Source organism: Varanus komodoensis, unplaced genomic scaffold (genome assembly GCF_004798865.1).
Source record: "Varanus komodoensis strain SLA01 unplaced genomic scaffold, ASM479886v1 scaffold1, whole genome shotgun sequence".
Lineage (NCBI taxonomy): Eukaryota > Metazoa > Chordata > Lepidosauria > Squamata > Varanidae > Varanus > Varanus komodoensis.
This window is the reverse complement of record NW_025335268.1, coordinates 129,035,995-129,053,398: the sequence shown is the minus strand read 5'-3', so window position 1 is coordinate 129,053,398 and position 17,404 is coordinate 129,035,995. Positions and strand designations below refer to the sequence as shown.

The 17,404-nt window shown below is 41.2% G+C and overlaps 1 protein-coding gene across 4 annotated transcripts in view; it reads right to left on the bottom strand.

The window, feature by feature from the left end:
• NFASC (neurofascin) overlaps window positions 1-17,404 on the bottom strand; it is a 206,407-nt gene that overhangs the window by 145,825 nt on the left and 43,178 nt on the right. For 3 of the 4 annotated variants that reach the window (XM_044445788.1, XM_044445748.1, XM_044445768.1), the window contains exon 2: window positions 4,500-4,566. The gene's annotated coding sequence lies outside the window, so the exon portion shown is untranslated. Of the gene's footprint in view, window positions 1-4,499; window positions 4,567-9,456; window positions 9,468-17,404 lie in introns of those variants that run through there. The other variant, XM_044445759.1, reaches the window with a different exon arrangement.

Sequence of the window (17,404 nt, the reverse complement as noted above, 5' to 3'; positions counted from 1 at the left end):
AGGTCAGAATTTGTATGCCTTTAACAGTTGTGGAAAATGGACTATTTCAACACTTGCAGGTTTTCTCATCACAGGATGCCAATTCGGAAATGTACGGAAATTCTCCCTTTGATAATCAGCAATAGTAAATCCCACTTGAACAACCTTATCCAGAACCCACCTGGAGCTCCTCACACTAACAGGCTGCACTCCGCAAAGCAGCACACACTCAGCAGGGCACTGCAGAAAAAAAGTGGCAGCTTGCCCTGAAAAGTTTGGCAGCAAAGCACTACCGTGCACGACAAGAGTCAATTTCGCTTGGTCTTGGCACTCCATAGTGTCAAAACAGCCATTATTCCCCGTAAATGAATGTGGTGGTCCCAGGGTGGCAGGGTCTACAAAAGGCCCCAGGGCCGCGGGCTGCCACCCCCATGTTTACAGCCTCCCTTTCATAAAGATTTCTAAATGAGCCCAGTGGCTCTTTGACTTGAATCCTTGAGGCGCCCTGTTTGGTCATCCTTCCAAACTCATCTGCTTGAAGATGCTGAGCACACAGAACCCTGGCTAAGGTTAACATATGCAAAGAAAGCACCACCCTTGAAAGGAGGCAGATGGAACATACTCTAATGTCCATTCGGCTGAATCCACCAAAGTAACTGGGACAAGTCTCCTTCCTTCCGCTCATTGTTTCTGATGCTAAATAATGGTGAGCTGAGCATGGTCTACATTTCAATTTGTCTCGGCAGCAGCAGTGCTGGGGCGGGTGAGTGGAAGGGGGAGGCAGAGCACAGGCAGGGTTGAAGGGCTGTGAACTATTTCAGCATCTCAGACACATGTAGCTGTCTGCAACAAATCCCTACAGCCAAACACGCTCAAAGGCGGCTGAGGACAGACTCTCACAAAGCCCCATAACCTTTTCTTGCATCCAATTAGAGATGGAAAAGATTAGAAAGCTTGTGAGATGGATCATGCAGCATGTCAAGGAAAGATGGATGAAGGATAAGGATATTTAAGGATGTGAACTGCCCGCATTCATTAAACATAGAAGCAAAATCTAAAATTTGTAATCGCTGTGCAGGGAGAGGGGGAGGAAGAAATCTTATGAGGAGCCATATTTTTGCTTAATGCTCTTGCAATTCGGTGCATGAAATGTCTCTCTGTACTGCAACCTGGGAATAAGAACCATTCAACTCTATTATGAGGAACCACATTGAAATATGGGATTCCAAAAAGGGCACTACTGGTTGGACAATGAATTCTAATAATCACAGTGGTATAGCTGAGCCTTCTGTTTTTCTTTCTGTTCATTTAAGTGTGCATGTTCCCAATCTGGACTATGTTGTTTCATGAGAATGAGCTTTAACCTCTCCTGTACCTGTTTTCTGACAAATTCCGTCCCAGGGGATTAAGAAAAAGGGGAAAGCCTTGTGTTGCTTTCTTTTCTTACCTCCTCCCACTGTAGTCAGATGTGTGCAATTTAAATCCTTTTCTCTTGGAAGTACCATGGTCCCAGTCTCAGCTGGGAATTTATATGCTTACACTAAAGTAGAGAAAAGGAGTAGATTCAACTAAACCAACTATTTGGCCCAGAACTATCTGTGCTGCACCATTGGTGAAACCTAGCTCACATGAACCTGCTGAGCTCCTTGGATATAAGTGGCCAGTATTCTGTTTACAGAGTGCCATCCTCCATAAGAAAGCCTGGCCTGCCCAATTCCACCTTAAAAATAAAGCACCCAGAGACAAAACTGACAGATAGCATCCAAGTTACTTGGTCGCAGCCTTCCACACTGTGGTGGAATATACTGGGTTTCTATTCATTAAATTGGAACAATTATTTCTAAGTTTGCATCTATATTATATTACAGCTATATTAATATACCATATTAGCATGTAGTATATTAGCATATGCAAATTAACATCCTGCTTTGTCATTTCTTTTTGGCAACTCCAAATGGAAAACCCTAGGATTCAGGTAAGAGTAAGATATGTGGTGAGGCGTCCGCTCAAAGTAGAATTGAAGCAGACACAGTTCTGCTTAACTCTGGTCCAGGCTTCTGTTGCTAGTCTACTGCCCCTTTCCCCAAAGGGGAGGACAGGTAGGTTAGCAGGTGGCAGAGGATCTAGGAAAGACTAGCTGGGACTTTCCTCTTTAACTATTTTTAAAAATCTTGACAGCATCTTTATGCCATCATTTGACCATGAGGACCATCTTCGCAAACCATCTAATTCACTTGCTTATGATTCTCATCGCTATTAACCAGTTTACTTTTTCAGCCCTTCTCCATAATGGCAGTGCCTTCTACCTAAATTGAACTCATACACATATACCAGGTATAACCAATAGCCGCACTCACTGTGGATGATGGGAATAATAGGCTAACACATCTGAAGAACACACTAAGTTGGATAAAATGGGCAGAGTCCTTCACTCCCCCTGCCTCTTGTTCAGATATTTAATTACAACATCCAGTTGAACAAAATGTACATACTTCCTTAAGTGGAGTACTTTCCTTTTCTCATCCAGGGAACAGAATCTGTTTATAATTAGCATAAGTCTTGTGAGGTTTTGTAACTGGAAATGAGGAAAGTTCAGCCAGAAAGCCTTATTCATCCATGCTGACAAACAAGAACTCATGCCATTATCTTATGCTTGGTTTCTTATAGTATGAAGCACTACTTAATTCAGGGAGACTTACAGGCATGGAATCCATATTATAAAACACCAGTGGTCCTTTTCCTTAATAGATGGTATCTTTGTGAACAGCTGTCTCAACAGCACAATCCTATCCTACTAACTCTCCCAATACATTCAATGATACTCACTGAATATAGGTAAGTTACTTACTATCAGGCAAGTTTAAATCAGATTGCTACCAAAATTATCATTTCATAGGAAGATTGCCCTGAGGCAGATGAACCAGCCCACTTCTCATTTTATATTTATCATAGAAATATAATGAATATGTGGATTATATTATTGATTCTTCAGCTGAGGTAAAAAGCTCACAATTGTTATTCCTCAGGGATGCATCTAAATCCATACCTTACCAACAGAAGTAGAGAGGTATTGATCTAATTGGCTGTTTTATCCATAATACTTATTTGCAAACTTCATCAAGCCGGCCCTTTATATGAAGAGTGCATCATTATATTTCTAGCAATATGATAATTTAAATTTGCTGCCGTTAAGGAAGGTCCTTTAAGATCTTTATGCATGTTTGCAACTGGGTTCTCATTATCCCTGGGAAAAACCAGTATATTTGTAGATAATTTTATTCCTTCAAGCACATTAGTGAACATGGCTGATGTTACTTTCAGTGCTGCTGACTTATAGTCTTTGACTAGCCAGGTAGTATGGTACACTATACACATACACACCACAAACTTCTTTCTTCCTCAGGTCCATTGTCTGAACAACAGGCAATTCACTCATTCCTAGGAATCCTGACCATCACTTTATTTTTGAGATAGTTGATGTTCATGCCATTAGTTTCTTTGTTAAAATAATCTGGTCTACCCCTTTGCCCAGATTTGATAGGTATGTGTTATTTTGCAGCTAGTGAGCATTGCATCACTAGAAGCTGCCCAATTTATGACCTGTTGCATTAATACAAGCTTCTTTTGCCAACTTGCATTACAGATGCAAGCTTCATGAAGCTCTGCATAGATACATGCACACCTACTGGACCTGAAGGGTCCAGCTGAGAACAGCCTTTGCTGGAGCTGTGCACCACTCCACATCACAGATGGTGCGGAACTGCCAATTCCAAATTCAGAAACCTGCTGAAAAGCACAGAGTGTCATTTATTCATTTCCACATTATGGTTGGTAGATCCAGCCTTGTGAAAGTACACCTTGAGTGGCAAAGAGCTATCTGAAGTTGCCGGTATGGGTGAGAGATCTTATTTAAGTAATAATGCATTATTATAAGCCTCAGTCTAAACTTTTTTCTACAGCTGCTTGTATTATTTCACTTGAGGGTAAATGGATGCTTTTGCAGCTGATCTGCTCAGCAGAGCAGAGTCTCTGCCAAGGTGGTGGTAACAGAGGGAGTGATGCTCTGCAGACAAAGAAACTGCCACAGTGGGAGCCTGCTATCTTCTGGCTCCCTTGCTGTGCTTGCTGTTGCCCAGATAGCAAAGAAGGAAAAGCCTTGGTCTCCACCAACATTTGACTCAAAGTACTTTCAGAAAAGCCATTCGTGCCAAGACTTTTCACCAACACACTCCATGAGCCTTTAGAAATGAAGCTGCCCATATTTTGATTAGCTCATTTCAGGACTTGAGGTATTTCCTCAAAGTTATCAAATGTACATCAGAAACTCTAATCCCTACATAAATAGTGTTGACTCTTTCAGATGTGTGAAGATTTAGCACCATGGATGAACAAAGAAAAGTTATATTGCCAGTGGGTCAACTTGATAAGAGGTCTCTTCCAGGTCTAATGGTTCTACATACTTCGGCCCTAAGTGGGTACTCTCTTGATTAGAACTATTGGAATGCAGTGCAATGTCTTACCTTAATACTGTGGTTCCGGGTATTTATTTAATACTCTTGTCTTAGTCCCGGTTTAATACTGAACAGCCTATAGAGTAAAGAGAAGAAAGCAAGAAAAAGAGTGAATGGTCCGCTTTGTAATCTCCAGTCGGAAACTATTCTAGAATGGTTGCAAGGAGGACTGTAAGGCTAATATCGGATATCAGACCTAGGTAGAGTAGACACACCAACATGAATGAGATTTCAATGAGTCATATTTTGGAGTCCCATTCATTTCAGTGGTTCTGCTCTGTGTAGGATTAATGTTGGCTGCTACCCCAGACATTCTAACCAAGCTTTCAAAGAAAGGATTCATTCTGAGTTCCCATTTTGCATATTTTAAATAGCCTTGTTTTAAGGATAAGGCATACATTCTATACACTTTCTCCATTTTGTCTATCTCAGTCATGCTAGGTACAACTGGAAATTTTGCTCATGTAGCTCTTTTTGTAGGTACATGAATAGATGTACCTACAAGAAAGTTATGTATGAATATTGAACAAAACTGAGGGTTTTGCCTGCCTCAGATAGCAAGGAAGCAATTCATATGGACAACCCTATATCTACATGACTCAAAGCAAGAAGCTCCCTCCCATTCTCAGCATGTGGACTCTTTCTTCATTCTGCAACTTTAGAGAGATTAGAAAAATAGCTCCAAGTGATGCAAGCTCTCCTTTTCATCTCTGTGAGAGGATTCATTGCCACTGCCTGTGTGAACTATTTAACTGTCAACATTAATAATTATTAATTCTTTCATGCTAGCCATTTTCTTCAATATCTGCACGGACAGCAGCTCTACACAACTGCAAATCCTTTAACCCAGGACTACACAATGCAAAAGACATACCCTTTGGGCAGATTTGGTTTCATAAACATGCCCAGCTACATTTTTATTTCTAAAGCGTAAAATCCTTTAGGGCCTTCATAATTCCTCGTCCAGTGTCTGAATAATTTCCTACAGGCAGCCATCTCATTTAGGAATTCAATGTTGATACCATTTGAAAATGACCACCACTCTGCCCACACCCCTCTCTCCCACTATCTAGTTAAAGCTGAGTTAAATTCAAATAGTTTAGTTGAGCACACAGTTGTGGCTTTGGAAAAGTAACAGACATCTAAATAGTGGAAGGAAAGGAAGGAAAGATGCAGAAACACTGCTGAAATGCCTCTTAAAAACTATACTGTTCTTTATGAACATGATTGCAAGTTCATACAACACAAAATTCATGTTAAATACTCATTCCAGCTCTACACAGAACCAGATCACTGGATCCCAGAATAGCATTAGCTACCATCTGTAGCGGAAGATTGGTGCAAAGAAGAATTCAGATTGTTTTGCACTTAGTTAAGTCCACTTCATCTTACTAATATATATGATGCATTGCTCCTTTAGGACCAACCACTGCAACCCTTCAGACTATAGGCTTGCAATAGACATTTCAAAGGGTCCTTCAAATGACTTAAATACATACCTTATTATGCTTCAAATTAATCAACAATCTAAGAGTTTTGCAGTGCTGATCTCTGCCAATCCTTTATGCAATACTTTTCCAAATCCACATCAAACAATCCCATTACATCCTATTCCCCCTCATTTTACCTGCTGGCTTAATCAGCTGCCACTTTCCATTTTACTTTTATTCCTTTCTCTAGCAGACTTATTAGGGCATAATAAAATATTATTGATATTTAAAATTACAGCTGTGTTTTCCTGGAAAAAATGTATGATCTGACTGTAGTCCGACTTATTTGGGGACACACTCAAAGAATATGAATCCCATCAAGAGGGGCTGAACTAGTCCCAGCCAAGCTCAGTATGGACATTAGAGATCACTAGACAACAGACCTGCATGTCACATTGACAGGCAGTCGTTTTAGTCTATTAAAAATGTTATCTGTCCATTTGACCGGGAAGATTAAATCTACACATTTCAGTTGCCCTCTTCTCCCCAAAGTCCATCTTCAAGCACATCTGGTTCCCATGTGCTGCAAAAATGCCTTTGACATTTTGTTACAGACTCCAGGCCCTTCAAACAGTGGTGACAGACTAAAGGAGCATTGAATCTGACATCCTGTCCTTCAGCTATCTGACGAGCAACCTTTAGATAACATTGCAATAAAGAGAAAGCGAGTGTGGGGAGAAATACAACAATTAAGTGAAAAACAAAGGAGATAGGAAGAACTGGAGGAGAAGGCTAACGGAGTGGCTCATCTACCCATCGCCTCGAATAGCACTAGCTGCCTAGCAGACTGTTGCCCACTCTAATTCCTTCTGCTTTTCTTCCTAGTGCTGCCTTCAGATGCTGTATGCTCAAGAGATGGCACAGCAGAGGTCAGCCAGTTCCTGGTATTGCAGCAAGTTGACCCATTTGTTAGCCCTTAACCATTTAAACTAAGTGTACCTGTGTCCCAAGGGAGGGACTGTAACTCAGTGGTACGATATGGGCTTTCATACAGAAGATCCTGAATTTAGTCTCCAGGATCTGCAGGCAAGGCTTTAAAAACTTGTGTCTGAAACCCTGGAGAGCCACTGCCAGTCAGTGTGAAAAATACTAGGTTGCATGGACCATGGTCTGACTCTATATAAGGCAGCTTCCTATGTTCCTATTTCCCCTGATACCATGTGAATAGGCCAAAATCCACTACTAGAAGACTATGATGAATTATGTGTTGTCCAAGTCGAGAAATTCCATCCTTGATTCAGCACACTGAGAAGGCCATTCTCTAACCCAGGGATGAGAAACCTGTAGTTATCCAGAGGCTGTTGGACAACAGTTCCCATAAGACCTGGCCATTTTAGCTTTGCTTGCTGGTACTGATGGAGTCAAACATCTGGAGGGCTAGGGATTTACTTCTGCAGCTTTAACGAATAGCCAGGAACAATCTTCCCCTCTGACAATACTCAACCACAGTCAAACTTAGCTGTCTCACGTATTTTACTGCCTTGTTTATAGCAATATTTGATCAATACATGTAGACTTTAGGTGATCTTTCCTTCCTTCACTTTGTTCACTTACTCTTTGGGCTTTGGAATTATCCAAACCATGCCCATGTTCAGAAAATCAAAAAGATCAATGACTGAGAACATGATAGCCTTTTATTAGTTCAAAGTGCAAATTTCTAATTAGATTTGTAGGCCAAATATAGTGGAGTAGCAAATCAGTGGAGTGGGTGGAAACCCATTTTATTAAACATCTTAAAAACAGAATGCTGTTGGTAAAGGAATAAGGAAAATATTGATCTTAAAGTTTCAAAAGGAAATAGAATACAATTCTAAACAAGGAAATGAGCCTGATTTTGCAAGGAGCATGACAACTACTTTTGAACAGACATTTGAAAAAGCTGCTTTGATGTCACATCTATAATTTGCATGATCTTATGTGTGTGAACTCAAAAGAAACTGTACAGAATTAAGCTGTGCTCACTCCAGATATGTAAACTAGGGTTGGCAATTTGAGGTTCTTCAGATGTTTTGATCTACAGTTCCCATTACCCTCCAGCATTGACTCAGCTTGCTAGAGCTGAAGAGAGTTGTAGGCCAGTCCACAGGAAGCCAGCATGTTATGCCTCCTGATTAAACAGCACACAAGTTGCGAATCAGAAGAATATAGTTTACAAAAGCCCTTGCCTACTTATCTGTTGTCAGAGCATGTAGGAACTACATACCTTCTTATGGCTTTGACCCTGATGAGAAGCTAGGGCTGCACAGAGGCTTAAAACAACAACAACAACAACAACAACAAACACTCTTCCCCTGTGCAGCATTGGTGTAGGTATTTATTATCTCATTGGTCCTGGATCTATCTGGATTGTGCAAATTCTTGAATTTCTTAGTCCATGATTGTACTTCTCCTTTCCCCTGCCTCCATCAGAGAGTTGGCCCCTCCCAGCAGAAGACTCCAGAGCATTTTTGAGAAGCTAATGGAGATACATGGAAATAAGTTGACTCCAAATGCTCCTTGATGGCTAGTCTACCTTCTTTAACCCTGTGCTCCATGATAGAGCAATATTGCAGCAGTTCTTTCAACAATGCCTGCCCTCTGTTACCAAGTTTCCAAACTTTTGTTATCAGAAATGTGGAGTCTTTGGCCCACAGTCTTAATTTGGCCTGGGCAGCCCCTTAGGTATCTCAAGTGATAGGGCTTGGCTTCCAAGCCAAGCTCCCTGGAGGATGCCCCCCAGACAGAATACCCGCTAATCTCTGACCATGCTTTTGTATGGTGCCTTTATAGGTAAATGCAAGCCTCTTAAAGTTACATGTTTGCTTGTGAAAAAAGAAACTATTCCTTAAATCAATGACAGATCCTAAGCAAAAATAAACAAATAAAAAACAAAATCAAAACAAAATCAAATCAAAACACCAATCAAATGAACATCTGAGAACAGTAGAGCTTAAAAGTAATCAGGATTAGCTGAACTGTATGCAGTTATTTAGGAGTAGCCCTGACTTAGTCTCCTAACCCAGATTCAGATAAAAGACATTCTTCCCATTGCCAAACAACAGGTTGTTTTTGCAAAGTCTCTATCTGACTTTTGGGAACTGAATATTTTCTCGCTATTTATTTGCATCCTGGTAACATAGAAAAGGTTTTCAGAACACCACACCATCTGGTTTTTGAATCCCATCCAGCTTATTTAATTACTGTTAATTGGTTGAAGTGTTTGGCATTAGCTTAAGGAAGCAGACACAAGTGGCTTTTCTCTCTTGGGGATCAAAGGAGTGCTGTGTTCAAACACTGTATCTTGTTGCCACTTTATATTAATACTGGGGGACAGGTTTCTGGATGGATGGAGAGCCCATAGATCCTATTAGCTTCACTCTGACATGCCCAGGGCTGGACCTTGGGGTCCAAGGTTCCAAGGGTCTCCAACGTACTCCATAAACTTGCAGTGGCTCCTCCTCCTCTCCTTGCTTGGTTCTGGCTGCAAACCTGCCCACCTGGCCAGCAGAGGAATCACCATGGAGCTGGCCAAGTGAACCTGCTCTGCACTCCTTTTTGAAATAACCCTTCCTTAAATTATCCTTTACAGTAGCAGCAGCTGGACTGAATCAGATGATTCCAAAGAGGGCACAAAAGTAACATGAAAATTGCCCCTTCACTGCTCTTGTGCCCTCATATTCACGTCCCTTTGAAGGCAAGATCAGATTGGTTCATACAGAAAATATTTTTTTAAAGTTATTTCTAAGCTGTGCACCATGAGACTTGCCCCAGCACTTTATTGCACAAGTGCCAGTGAGGAAGTGCACCAGGTAACTTTAAAAAGGGGGGAGGTGGGAGCAGTGGTGGGGATGGCAGCCTGGAAAAGCTCTTGCTCCCCTCCCCCCCAAGCCAGCTGTGCTGTTGCTCAAAGAATGTCCAGAAGCCCAAAGAACATCACCTTATTTCCTGTTTTGCCCAGCAAACAGGAGTGATTAACATGCTTTTCGGTGAAGAAAGAGAAAGGAGCCAAACGCCAAAGTGGTTCTCTTGGAAGAGCAAGTATCCTTTCCTGCAAGTTAGTTACATATTTCATTGCTATGCATATATTCTCTCATTTGAATATTGCCCTGCAACCTTTGTTCTGAAGAGCACATTCAGTGCAAGGCCAGCTCAGCACATCTGCCATCATTATCATCAAGCATGACAAATGGTTGGGAGACATTTTGTGGCACAGAGAGGTGTGAAGACGGCAGCAGAAACAACTAGCTTGAACAACAAAGGGGTGTTGGTGTCAGCTGTAAATAACTGAAAAATGACTCACTAAATAATTATTAATTTCTAAGATTTATTAGTTGCTCTGTTGCAAATAGCTCTCTGGGTGACGTACATTAAAAACACAAATAAAATCCCCAACCCATATAAATCAAAACAAAAGCAGCATAGTAATGCCATCAGTTAGATGCAGCAATCAGATAAAAGCAGCAGAGGCTAAAGCGACAGGCATCACAATAAAAAGATGTAAAAATATTGCAGAAATAAAACCACTTACATATACAACTTAGCAGATATGAAGGAATAAAAATAGAATGGACTTGAGGGAATGATAAAGTATGTGTTTGTAGAATCACTTCCCACTCCAAAACCAAAATCTTTAGCAGAACTCATCTCCGTGCAGGAATAAAATACAAAAACAACCTACAGAATATGATGGACCATGGTTGGGAAAAAGGTGAATATGGAATGGAGTACCTTGGAAAAAGCCATGACTGGCTAGCTGAAACTGGTAGCCAGGGACACTGACTTTTTGTTGTAGATCCCACTTAAAATACAGCAGGACCCCCATATCTATGGGAACAGGTTCCAAGTCCACTAGCAGATGCCTAAATGGCAGGTAGTAGTAAACACTATGTTTGCAGGGGTTAGGGGCTCAGGGCCCCTGCAAAAGTGGAAAATCTGTAAATATCTCTAGGGAAAAACTGCAAATAGGTCTGAAGTCTTTATACCCACCGAGAGACAAAACATATGAGGCTGGCTAGTACCAGGAGAAGAATGTGGCATCCCCCAACAGAGCGCATCGTTCCCTAGAGACATTTGCGGTTTTTCCTTAGGGTCATTTGTGGTTTTCCCTAGAGATATTCACGGTTTTTCCAGTTTTGTGGGAGTCTTGTGCCCCTAACCCCCATGAATGTGGAGGGCCGACGGTCAACCTCGGTTAAGTGAAGTTGCGGTAACTGAGACAGTAGATACGGGGTTCCTGCTGTGTCACCATTGTAGTAGCTGCAGAAACAAAGTGAAATCATTTCAGAAAGGGCTGGTATGCAGAAGAATCCAAGCCACAGCTATCAGAGGATTATTTCTAGATGTCACTGTTTCCTCAGGAGAGAATGTCATTTGAAAGCACCTAAATGTTCATGAGATGATCAAAGACTTCTAGATGCTTGTATCTCCTTAATCCTTTGCAGGGTTTTGTATTTGAAAGTATCTGAGGCTTACTATAATCATATTGAAAGTTTCAGTTCCTTCTGACCATCTTAAGGATTCTCCTCAATATTTGGTGGTATAGAAATAATATAAAGAAACAGAAAGGAATTGATGAGAGAAGAGAAGTGGCAGTGAGCTGGTACTCTGCATGAGGTCTGAATCAAGATACACAAAAAGAATCAGAAAAAACTTTTCTTACTCACTCAACAAGAAAAGCTCACCTCCTCCTTAAAGAGCATCTTTCTATTTCATTTTATACTGCCCAAGAGCTGAAGCTCTCAGTTGAATCCTGTGCATACATATTATGGAACAAAATCTAAAGAAGCAGGTCCTACTGGGTTCAAAGTAAAAATGGAAACAAACCAGTCTACAGTTATGCTCAATTCATTTCCTATTTACAAGTTGCTCCACACCCAAAATTCTCTGAGTAATGACCGACTAAAATATTTCAAAATAGCAATCCTAGCCACCACCTTCCAGCTTTCCTTCTTACAATTCATTCTTGTAAATTTTGGTTCTGTGGTCCTGTGTGAACTGAGGCTAAGCATTGTCTAGACTGGTATGTCAGCAACAGCATGGCTTAACCACTGATCCACCTCCGCCTAATTAGAATATTAGGTTGCCCTGCCCGTTACTAACAGCATGTTTTCTAGCATGCCAAGATTTTCTGTGCATCTGCCCAGAAATTGCAGCTTCCAATTCACACTCTGGGGATCAGGGAGGGAGAGAGAAATCTGACCTTTACTTTACTGCCAACATGAAAACTGGGTTCTTTTGAATGACAAACTTTTTGAGCATTAAACTTCAGCGGTAATTGGAACCCTCATGTCACTTAGCAAATCTGAGAGACCATCGAAATGGAATTTTATTCTCCAAGAGTACATTTCCTTCAGCTGCTAAGTAAAACCATCTTCTTGGCTATAAGTAAACACATGTGGTTAAGGCAAGCATTCCATCCATTAAGGGAAAAGGACCATTGGTATTTTATAACATGAGGCCCAATTTTATGCATGCTTACTTCCAGGTAAGTTTCCCTGAATTAAATGGTGCTTCCTTTTAAGTACCCACACATAAGATAGTGGCATTATGAACCTGGTATGAAATCTTGCTTGTTTGTATGCGTGCTTAAGGCTTTATGGCTGAACTGACCTTATTTCTAGTTAAAAAAACATCCTAGGATTCATGTGAATTACAAACAGTTTCTGTTGTTTGGATGAGAAAAGGAGGGGAAAAGTTGTTTACCCACACAGTCTCAGATCAAATTAAAGACCAACATTAAAAACATATGCTTTTGGTCATCTTTAAAATGCCCTAAGACTCTGCCTTGCTATTACTGCGGAACAGACGAATGCATTTACCCTTCTGCAAACTACCACCATGAATTTCATGAAAGAATCAATCTCTTTGGACAGAACAATTTGTTGCTTCTTTTTCAAAAGGGGTGTGTGTGGGGGGAGAAGGAAACATATAACAGATTATACCCAAACTATTCTGTTAAGTAGAGAACAACATATTATGTTTTTATCTGCATAAATATTGTTATTCTTTGCAGAAAATATTAAACATTTCCTTTTGGCTAAAGTCAATTACTGTGCTGAGGGAAGGGACTTCAGGAATTCTGGAGCAAGTGTTTAAGTGTGAGTCACGTGGCAGCTGGATGCCAAACAGTTGCAAAGACTCCCTCATTCTCAAACATGCATAAAATCCTAATAATATTTGCAAACATGAGATGAAAAGCAAGATTGAAAAGCTAGGGAACAATGTGCCGTATTCATACTGTAGCCTTTATTGCTTCATCTTTTTTTGTTGGGAGGCCCTTTGTTATGTTCTTTTAGAACAGTGCTTCCCAAATCTCTTGCAGCCTGATCATCTGTGTGTTTACTTGGAAGAGAGTCCCACTGAAATCACGGGGGTAATTAATTTTCTAGTAAGTGTGCGCACAGGATTGCATCCTTAGTCTGTATATCCTTTCAGAAATGGTAACATGGCCCATATTGCCAAGTCTCCAAATAACAAGTGTTTGCTTGGCATTGTTCAGAAATCTCCTTGCTGATCTACGGTGCATTTACCAAACAAATGTGATCTCAGAGGCTACTGTGTGTGGATCATTACTTGCTTTACAGGAACAAAAGTAGAATTGCAGTACAGGGACCTGCTATAAATAGAAATATTATTTTTTAGATCACCATGCATATTATAATGGAAGGATGTGTGCAAGCATGTTTGCAAGCATTCTAATTAAAGCTACTTGTCCAGAGGTTGACATAAGGAAACTATCTTTCCCTTAGGAGAAAGGAAAAGTTGGCTACGTCACTGGTTTGCCAATACCTCTGGCTCAGTGTTGTGTGTAATGGTGGGGGCCCATTCTCATGGGGATGAAGGTTCTGAGGAGATTGTTTGTTAAAAGGTCCACCTTAAGACAAGCATCGAGGTCTTGAGACCATACAGGAGTTGCCACAGGACGAGACTGGTACTAGGACACTGGGACCACCACCTCAGTTCTCCCATGGAGGAGCTGAAGAGTTACCACCTTCAGAGCGGTATGGAGGCAGCCTCTTAGCACCCTGAGCCTGAGAAAAATGTTGCGGTATCACCCACAGGGCAGGATGCTGGAATGAGCAGACGATGGGGAGCCTCCGATCCTCAATCTACAGGCTCGATGCCAAAGTCAGTGCAAAGCCCAATTGGACGCACAGAGGGAGGGGTATAGACTCGTTCGCTTTTGCAGTGCTCTTCCTTCCGGGTTGACACACAGAAGGGTTCGTAAGGGAAGCTCTGCTTAATGAACAGTACATAGGGTTCAACTTTTTACTTGGTGTATGCTCAGAAGCTTGTACAACAATAAACAGAATTAAATGAAGAAAGCTGGTGTGATAAGCGGCTGATGACAAGCACATTCTTGTGGTTGTTGTTCTGCTAGCTGTGTTCAATGGAGTGATTTATATTGCTTATTTCCATGCAGAAGGTAAGGAAGCCCTTCAGAAAGGACAGCTGTGTACTTGAGTCCCATCACCAACCCTGCTGTTTCCCACATCTGCAGCAAGTCAGAAAAACGCTTGGTGAAATTGGCAAAGCTGTCATTTTCATCAGGTGTAGCAGGACTGGTTGCTGTTAGCTTCTCAATATTTTCCCTGGTTTTTTTAATTCCTACTATTATTTTTTTTTCCCAGGAATGAAAAAAGACAGATGGCTGCTGGCACTGGAGTGACAGTATTATACACAACAGTCACCAACTCTGCTTGACCAGTCTTGCACACTTGAAGAAATACTAGTGCTTAGAGTCATTTTGCACCCTGAGGACTGTGCAACATAGCATAATTTTTAAAATACATTTCAGAATATAAAAGCAGCAAAACCCCAGCACAGTTTGGTGGTCAAGGGACAGGGGAGGATTCCTGAAAAGAGGACTCCCCTAGAACCCATTGTACGGGTGGTAGAAGAGTTTATGTTTGGAAACACTGGAGTGTTCTAGGAAGAGATGCTGCTATTAGTTTGGAGGTAGAATATCTTTCTGCTCTCGTTCACTCCACAGCATGAGGGATTCTCTAAATCTTGGGGAGAAAAATAGCCATGACTACCAAGTCTTATGACTTGCAGCAGTGATCCAGTATTTTGTGAAACTTTTAAAATGTATTCTTTGACAGGCAGGCATACCCGCTTTCTCCAGTACGGGGCATATATGTCTGCTCTGTTTGCTTTGAAAGAGGCAGAAAGCAGTATTAATTATATTTTCATCACTTCCATCCTCCAAGAAACTCAGGGGAGCACATTTGGCTCCACCCATTTATTCTTCACAAGAATTTGGCATGGTAGGTTAGGCAGAAAGAGAAGACTAACCAAAGGTCATCCTGTGACATTATGGATCAGCAAGGATTTGAAACTAGTCTTTCCTAGTTTATGACCAACACTATAACTCAAGAATAGAAAATTTGGTGTCATCCAGATATTATTGATTACAACTCCCATCACCTCCAACAAACATCTGGGAAACACCAGTTGCCTACCTCCTTAACCATCACACCACACTGGCTCAGGAGTATATCTATTGTCTCCCAAGCATGGTTCTCTCCAGACGTCTCACTTAGCTCCATCCATTTGTTACACGTGGACTGAACGACCTGGTCTACACATAGTTTTGCAAGTTTGTGCACTGCCATGATATTAAAAATGCAACTTCTGACTGTTCCAATTGGAGGTTATTGTGTGATGTGCAAACCTGGACATTAGGGTTCACTGTGGGTCAAACAACCCACAGTTAACCTATGATTAGCTCTTAGCTTGATTGGGAGGTTGCACATTTGAAATGGTGGCAGCACATGCTGGCCTTGTGACTAAGCAAGTGAACGGGCCCAATAGCACACCACTGTCATTGTAAATGGACTCATCTGTCTGCTCCATAAAGATTAAAATGCAGTTGGCACATCTGGGAGTCACTTTCAGGTTACCAAAGCAATGTTATTATAAGCACTAGCATATTCCTTTTGATCTGCCTTCTCCTTGAACTGTGATACAGATCACCATTGCCTGTTTAAAATCATTGACAACCCTTGAAGGCATGGCTTAAAGACTTAATAAATGTACTGTAACAGATTTTGCCACAGAAGAGTGGTGGGTTTGGTTTGTCTTTCAAAGTCAGCAAATAAACACTCCTTCTGGGTACCACAGAATGAATGAAAAGGAATGGACTTTTGGTAATCTTGTTTGCAGTTGCTGTGGGCACAGAACATAACAGCTGTGTTGGATCAGACCAAAGTGTTCTCGCAACCACATTCTGTTTATAAGATGACCTACCAGATGCCCATGAGAAAGAAGCCCACAAGCCAGATAGGACCTGAGCAGAATTGTGTCCTCCCACTCATATTCCTTAGCAGCTGACACTGAAAGGCACGATACCTCAAATACCAAACTTAATATCCTGAGTAATAGCTATGGACATTTTTATCTTCCATGCAGTCCATCTCCCAGTGGAATGCCCCTTATTTACAAGCCTGGTCACAGTCATATGCTGGCTTTCAAATATGATGCCTGGCTGCGAAAGCCCCCTTCCTGAAATCCTGAATAGCCACTGCCATTTAGTGCTGGGTTAGATGGTCCAATGGTTTGACATGATATATGGTGAGCTCTCCTTTGAAGGAAGTGTTAGGTTACCTGTGGTGAACCTCAGGGGGATAATTTGTCAGTTTGCACACTGAGCAACATTAGTAACTTGAGGAAATAGCCTTCCTATTGGGTCAGATGGTAATGCAAATAAGTAAGCACGGATTTTTCAATATGCTATATCATTATGTTAAGCTCAGACATTTTTCTGATTCAGTAAACTATAGGTTGATAGTAGGATCCCAAGGAGTCTCCTACAGAGAAAAGTTGAGTGCAGTAGAGGAAGAGATGAGTCACACATCACCTGGGCAACCAGATGACTCTCCTTGAATGCAGTTTATTCAACACACAGTCAACTGGAAATCCCAAGTGCTCATCAGGAGCACAAACCACAGTTGTGTATTCCTCTGATCATTCTATGCTTTAGAGAAGTTTTCACTCATGCACTAAGCAATCTGCATTTCTGACAGATATAGCCAAAAGCAGAAACATACATTAATAATCCTGTTTTATAGCAATACTGCTTCAGATGCAGTTACAAGGCCTTACAAACTACTAAATCAGTAGGTGTGTTACCATTACATGAGCCACATTTCACTTGAATGGTTTCTTATTATAACTGCAAAGTGACCTAGAACATTGAAGCCCACAATTATGCCATTTAAACACAGGGACCTTTGTGTATTTTTAATGATTTTTTTTACAATCTGTTCTGTTTCAGAAACTAGTTGCGATGACTTAAGGCTATGGCTCCTGATTTTTAATCTTTTGTGCTTGGCAAAAGACTTCCATTCCCATTCAACCAGACTGTGCTTTGCAAAAACAAACACACACAACCATCAGCTTATTTGATGGAACCCATGGGGAGCCAGGCAGTTTCTTGTATCC